We start from the raw sequence: 7,796 nt of genomic DNA, 5'->3' as shown, positions 1-7,796 counted from the left end.
CTGCCTGGTCTTAGGACCCCAACTACATAGCTCCAGCAAGATCTTTCCACCACTCTTCTTGACCTCCCAGCTGCCCATAGGAATGGGCCATGGAAGGGTGTGTGGACAGGTGTGCTGAACTCGTAGGCTCTGGGAGCCCTGGCTAGGCCGGCTGTGGTCCACATTGCTGTGTGACTTGCAATTACTTGGTTTGTCTCTCTAGGTTACCTGTTAATCATCTATAACATGGGACGAGGAGGAAGGGGTAGGTCTGAGGTATTTTCTAGAATCTCCCATCTACTGCACCTCAATTATTCTGAGGCAGGTTACCCTTCATATATCCAGGCAGCCATCTTCCCGTGCTCTGGGGGTAATCCAAGCCACTTGGTCCTGAGAGTCAGAGATTGGTAGAAACTGCAATGCTCACCTAATATTTACATGGACTATTTCCCCATACATCCCAACCTCTCTGCAGTTGGATGAGGCCACATATCCAGCCCTGACCAGTGAGCTCTCAGGAGAAGTGACCTGTGTCACTCCTAGTCTCAGGTTACAATAGAAATGACCACCCTGCTGCATCTTCCCGTGTGGTGTCCAGAAGGCCTATGGTAGGGAGGTGGATGAGCTAAGCTGGAAGCAGCTCGTGTCCTATTCTGCCACTTGGAGAACATTTTGCAGAATTAACAACCAGACCTCTGCCTGTGTAAAAAGATGGATCTTGCTACCATGGGATAACCTGGCCCACAGCACCTAGTAGTAAGCCTTTTCCTGGAGAATTCCTATCATGGGGTTTTAAACGAAGGTCTCTGGAGGTTACAGTGAATAAGGAGGCTGATCCCCAGTAAGGCTGCAGAAGGGCCAGCCGCAAGTCACAGAGAGTGCACTTTCTATAGCACACTGGCTCAGGAATGAGGAACAGTCTCCTCCAGCTGCTCCCCCCACCACAACCCCCAGTTTCACAGCTCTTCAGCCAAGCCAGATGAGCTGGGAACACAATCCTCAAGGTGCGACCAGGAATCTAAGGGGACCTTAGGCTTCCTCAGGTTCCCCAGAGAGGCTTTTCACATATGGTTTACCCAGAAGACAATGAATGCGTCTGTAACAGAAGACTCACCACATGGATTTCAGGCCTGGGAAGAAATATCTAGATGGGGGCTTTGTTCTAGAACCTCTCTCTCAAGGGAAGTTAATGCAGAATAGAGTGCAGTTGGGTTCTCTTCTGTCCCTGCAGCATGGCCCTCCTTGCATCCCTGGAGTATTAGTGAGAACTAGAACCTTTCTCATCTCCACAGGGAGTAAGCATCCCACAGAACCCTTGATGCAGCTTAAAAAATCACAAACTGCTTGAGGAAGGAAATAATTCTGACACCTATGAATTCAACACAAGAGACTCCAGTGAGAGAACCACAGAAGGTTCCCTCGAGAAAGAGAGGACACTGGGGTAAGTGTGGAACCCCCAGCATCAACCACAGCATCTCCAGTCCGGGTTGGGACGTCTTAAATGTGAGGGCAGAGCCTACAGAAATACAGGATTCTAGGGTCCCAGGAGTCAATGCTCCCGAATAGTCCTGGAAATAAACAGATGAGGGAGGCCACCCATCTGGCAACTGTCAAGGCTGAAACCACAAGGGTGCCATTGGATGGTGCTTCCCAAGGCACTGCAGAGGAACAAACTTCTCGCCATCACCCCCTTTCTAGGTCCTGTGCTCACCCCCCACCCCCAGCACAATTGTAAGCAGCTGTCCTTGTGCACCAAATAAATAGATAGATAAATAAATAAATAAATAAATACATAAATAAATAAATAGAGTGACTTTGTATTTGAAGGACAAACACCAAGTCTCCTCTCCAGGGCCCTCTCCCAAGCCTCTGTATTTTACCTTCACGTGACCAGGCTGTCAGTTCTGCCACCAGAGCTCTGCTTGGCGGTGATAAACACAGGAAGCAGCACACTGTCTACCCCCTCAGGCCCTGCAGTCAGGGATGGGGGTTGGGGAGGGGCCATCCCTGGAGCCACTCCAGGATTTATGTTTGAAACTATTTTCCTTTGTCAGGGGAGAAAACAAGCAGATGTTCATAAAGGTGAACTTTGTAAATCAGTGCATATGTGTTGGTGCGCGATGCCCTTTGAGGCCACCTAACAGGGCTGAGTTTCTGCACCTGCACCTGGCATGCTTGGGCATAAGTACCCACCCACCATCTACCACAGACCCCACCCCCTGGCTCTCACCTTGCCCTGACTCCTTCTCCAGGAAGTATTCCCAGAATTCCTCTTTCTTGCTCCAAATACCAATAACCGACGGCCCTTTCTCAGGCTGCTATGAGCTCAGGTTAGCCCACAATCATTTGTTTCTCTTTATCCTGTGTCAGAAGCATATCTCCCAGCCCTAACCAAGCTTAAAACTCGTGGGAGGCGATGCCAACTACTACCCAAGCCAGAGTCTTGACACTGTGGAGTCTGGAAGGCTGTATGGATTGTTCATGTGGACTTGCAACTTCCTGGAGAGCAGACCCACCACTTGTGATCAGAGCCAATCAGGATAGGGCCTTCAGAAGCTCTGAGCGTTGATGAAAGTGTGGTACTGGCCCTCTACACCTGCCATATGCAATTCCAGCCAACTGGAGTTGGGCTGTGAACACGAAGCTTCATGGCATACGTGTGCAGCAGAGATGAATGTCTTGGGGTTTGCTGATGCCTCAGAATGCAGCTAAGTCTCCCCAGCACATGGGGAGGTCATTGCCCCTGCCAGCTGTGGGGAAAAGGTGAAAATGTGCATCTCAGGGGAAGGTTGAAAACATATCTGGGACTCAGCCTGCAGATGGGACAACAGAATGTAGTTTCCACTCCCTGGGGAAGTCAGTTGGCATTAGGCTAAGTCTCCCTAACAATCCTTTGCTTCCCCAGTCTGGAGACCCAGTGAGGGAAGCTCTTTGAGTTCTATCAAATATGGGGACCACTGGGACCTTCCTCAACCCTCACTCCCAGGAGCAGACCTATTGGGTCAGTTGGATGTCCATTACTATAACCAAACCCTAAGATAGTCAACTGATAAAAACTTTGGCCCTTGGTTTCAGAGGCTCCGGTCCATGATCAGTTGGCTCATTAACTTTGGGTCTAGAGCCACTCATCACAGTGGGAGGATGTGACAGAACATAACCAGAGATAGCACAACCCCTCACCTCATGCCTGAGGAGCAAAGGAGAAAGAGAATCTCACAAGGTCCTTTAAGGGTCCACCCCCAAAGACCGAAACACCTCCTGTAAAGGCCCACTTCTTAAAGGCTCCACAACCTCCCAGTAGCTCTACCCCCACAGACCCCAGACCGTCACACACAAGAATTTAGGAGAGATCCAAGTTCCAAATGCAGCAGCAACGATGGTGGCCTGGGGGAGGAAGGAATTCAGCATGCCTAGAAAAGCCTCCTTACCCTCAGAAGTCTATCGCCTGGAACCATGTTGCCAGAGGTCCTGAAGTTACTCAGTCTAATCACATCAGACTTTCTGATGCCTTACAGTCCAGATATCCCACAGCAAAGGATAGGCATGAGCTTCCCAGTCCCAGGGCTTGTGTGATGTCAGAGCTCCAGATGAGAGTGGGGAAAACCAGTTCACCCCAGTTGTGTTCTTAGAGCCTGGCAAGCCACCACCCCTTGGATATCGCTGCTCTTGTATAACGTGAGGAGGGATCATCTCCTGAGCACTGGCAGCACTGTATGTTTTAACTGATGGTCTACGTTCTAGAAAGATCCTCTGTGAGGCTTCACCTCTGAGCCTGCCTCCCCAGCAGCGTGTGGGTCTGCCCTTACCAGGATGCCAGCACACACAGATGTCCTTCTGGAAGCATGCTTTGGACTTGACAAGGAAGTGCCAGTCTGCTTGCGTTGGGTTTTAAGCAAGAATGCAGCAGTCTGGTGAAACGTGGGCATGGAGAAGCACCGGAAGCTAGAGTCTAGATCTCAGCAAGCCTGGGGGAAAGGTATGAGGCAGGAAGTCTTGCTGAGTGGAATGGAGCATCCACAGGACTCTGGGACTTGATAGTCCTGATTCCCTTGGGCCCCCAGGCTCTCTATGCTAGAAAGGAAAAGAAGTATTCACGAAGAAAAAGAATGTGAGAGGAAACCAGAGGGCTGAGGATTTGGTGGATGCTGGGCACACAGATAACATTTCATCTCCACAGCTGACATTTGTTTTATAGATGAGGCAACTGTGATTCAGAGGGGTCAAATGACATGCTCAAGATAATGCAGATAGGACATGGCAAGGCCAAGGCTCAAACTCCAAATCATATGGTCTTCCTATGCATTTTCTCCAGCAATAGAGGCCTCAGGAATTTAGGCAAGAGAGTCCAGAAGACTACTTAGCCCAGGCTACCCCTTATGTGCTTAGCAGGTTATTCTCCTTTCCTATTTCCACCTAACCTCTTCCTACCTTGCAGCCAAGATATTCCCAGAACTCAGACAACAACCACGTGTTCCTCCAGCTCCGGGACAGAAAACGAAGCCATCTTGAGATTCCTCTGGGACATTCAGCAGCTACCAGGCTAGGCATCACAGCCTCTACCCTCCTGTCCCCACCAAGGACATGATTTGGGCAGATCAGAAGTTAGAGAGCAGGGCATCAGGGGTACCAGGGTGCAGAGGACCCTAGCCTCCTAGGACCACAGGGATGGGGATCTTGGAGTAAACTGGCTGCTAGATCTTTTCAACAGAAACTTCTCTCTCTCTCTCTCTCTCTCTCTCTCTCTCTCTCTCTCTCTCTCTCTCTCTCTCTCATACACACACACACACACACACACACACACACACACACACACACACTGTTGCTCTGGCTGACCTGGATTTTACCAGTTAGATCAGACTGCAGGCTGCTGACCCTGGAACTGGAGTAACGATGGTGGTGAGCCTTCGTGTGAATAACTGGAACTGAACCTGGGTCCTCTGCAAGGTCAGGAAGTGCTCCTTACCACTGAGCCAGCCCTCCAGCCCCTGGGTAAAAAATACTTTTTTAAAATGTTTGATTGCCTGTGCCTTTTCTGCGTGACTTGGTTCTGGATCCTTGACGAGGGCACGAGGGAATACGAGCAGCACAGAAACACAAATACACGCACAGCAAAGCTGGTGGGCTGTGCACTCTGATGGAATGCAGCAACATCATCAGCCTGGAATCCAGGAGGCAGCTTTGTACCCAGCCAAAGAAGGAGACAGGTTTGGCTTATCTTGGTAGGAGGGCTCTGTAGACCTCCCGGAGGAGAAACCTGACATTTTCAGCGTTTGCACATGCAGTCAGCCTCTGCACACAGACAGGAAGAAAGCTTCACCCACTCACTGAACCTTACCTGAGGAAGGCCTTGTCATTCCCATGGGTCTGAGCCATTGAGGTGATTGATTTGGCCATGGCTGTGTCAACAGTACACGTTCACCCAGAAGTCTATCTGCCCCTTACACACTCATTCAGAGCTGCTTCCTCTACTCCCCACACGCCTGCATGCATGTATGTACTTGCATGCATGGTGCCCACAGAGTCCAGAAGAGGGTGTCAGATCCTCTGGAGCTAGAGTTACAGGTAGTTTTGAGCCACCTGGTACGAGTTCTGGGAGCCAAGCCTGGGTCCTCTGCAAGGGCAGAAAGTGCTTTGGACCGCTGAACAATCTCTCTAGTCCAGAACAGTTTTTCCTTTTTTTTCTTTCTTTCTTTCTTTCTTTCTTTCTTTCTTTCTTTCTGTTGTTTTTTGTTTTTGTTTTGTTGTCATTTTGGTTTTTTGTTTTTTACAAGAGCACAAATCTACTTTTATTTATTTACTCTCCATTAGTTTAAACCTGCGATGGGTACAGCATCCCACGGATTCTGTGTCCAATGGCCTTTGCAGGAAGGTTGCTTTGGAATTGGGCATGACCATACCACTGTTTCCGTGGGCCCGAGTTACTTTTCCCCAGATCACTCTGGTTTTGTTTGGTTTGCTCCAGGAGTCACTGTATTGTTTTTTTGCTTTGTACACATAAGCACATCTCTTGCCTAAGTAGAACTCAGTTTCATCTCTGGCATAAACGCCTTCAATTTTAAGAAGAGCCATGTGCTCTCTTTGGTTCCGGGGATCTCACTTATAGCCAGCAAAAGTGGCCTTGCACCACAGCCTTCCAGACATACTTGCTTTATTTTAGAAGTCCTGTTCCCAGCAGGCCTCCACAGGTGCCAAGAAGGTAGAAAGAGCTTTTTTTTTTTTTTTTTTAAGATTTATTTATTTATTATGTATACAATGTTCTCCCCGTGTGTATGCTTGCACTCTAGAAGAGGATACCAAATCTCATTATAGATGGTTGTGAGCTTTCATGTGGGTGCTGGGAATTGAACTCAGGACCTCTGGAGGAACAGCAAGTGCTCTTAACCTCTGAGCCATTTCTCCAGTCCCCCAGAACATTCTTAAACACAATATTCATTCCTCCAACTGTTGGTGGAAGGACTAAGATTCTGCCATGTAGAGGAGACTCCAGGAAAGGCTTGAAGCCCTGCCCTTGTGGCCTGGCGACACTGCCCATTTTCCCCACAATCACAAGCTATGATTCTTTCCTGGGCCTCAGTTTCCTTGTTAGGATTTTATTTTCAATCCCTGAGGCTACAACGCTTGTAGCTAGCTTAGTACCAGGCCCTGTACTGGGCCCAAGAGTGGGAAACACAGTAGGAAAGACACAAAGAATCCTGCATCTAGTAAAGCAGACACAAGCAATAATGATGCAGTGATAGGTAACTCAGGATTGGGGATGGTAATATTGTCTCCATCTTACAGGTGAAATTGAGACTCAAGAGTCTGCCCTAGATCACTGTGGTAGTATCATTCAGAATGGTCCCACAAGTTCAAATGTTTGAATGCATAGTCCCAGTTTGTGGAGCTGTTTGGGAAGGATTAGGAGGTGAGGTGTGGCTTTGTTGAAGGAGGTATGTCAGTGGGGAAGGCTTGAAGGTTTCAAAAGCCCATGCTATTCCCAGTTAGATCTCTCTGTCTCTGTCTCTGTCTCTGTCTCTGTCTCTGTCTCTGTCTCTGTGTTCTTCCCTTCTTCCCTCCCTGTCTTCCTCCCTCCCTTCCTCCCTCCTCGAGGGTGTTATCACACCTTGGAAACTCTCAGCTACTTCTCCAGTGCCATGCCTGCCTGCCTGTTGCCATGTTCCCTGCTGTGGTAGTCATGAGCTAACTCTCTAAAACTGTAAACAAACCCCCAGTAAACTCTCTCTTCCATAAATTGCCTTGATCATGGTGTTTCTTCTCAGCAACAAAAAAGTAACAAAGTCACACAGCCAGTCAATAGCAAAGTCAACAGTCCACCATGACATTCATCCATATGGTAACTAATTACAACTGATTGTGATTGCATAACTGATTGTGACAAGGTCCACGACCGAGAAAAGATGATGAAGTGTGGGCATTCAGGGAAGGGAAAGCTTCCTGTACAAGGTGACTTCTGACCTGAGCCTAAAGACAGGGAGGCAACATGGACAAGCAAACATTTAGGGAGGGAGAGACAGGAAAATGTACTAACTAAAACCCCTATAGCATTCAACATCAAGTTCCCTGCCAGAGGGCGGGGCGGTGGTGGCGCACGCCTTTAATCCCAGCACTTGGGAGGCAGAGGCAGGTGGATTTCTGAGTTCGAGGCCAGCCTGGTCTACAGAGTGAGTTCCAGGACAGCCAGGACTACACAGAGAAACCCTGTCTCAAAAAAACAAAAAACAAAACAAACAAAAAAGACAAACAAAGTTCCCTGCCAGCACCCCTATCTACTGCCCCTGAGCAGCTGCACCCAGGCATACCCTGAGCTGCAGTGTCGC

The 7,796-nt window shown here is 48.9% G+C and overlaps 1 pseudogene; it reads right to left on the bottom strand.

The window, feature by feature from the left end:
• Nucleotides 1–5,788: 5,788 nt before the first annotated feature.
• On the bottom strand, nt 5,789–6,120 carry LOC117711677 (large ribosomal subunit protein eL33 pseudogene; annotated as a pseudogene).
• Nucleotides 6,121–7,796: the final 1,676 nt, after the last annotated feature.

Source organism: Arvicanthis niloticus, chromosome 6, assembly GCF_011762505.2.
Source record: "Arvicanthis niloticus isolate mArvNil1 chromosome 6, mArvNil1.pat.X, whole genome shotgun sequence".
NCBI lineage: Eukaryota > Metazoa > Chordata > Mammalia > Rodentia > Muridae > Arvicanthis > Arvicanthis niloticus.
The sequence above is the reverse complement of the archived record's forward strand: the minus strand, read 5'-3'. Positions and strand labels throughout refer to the sequence as shown.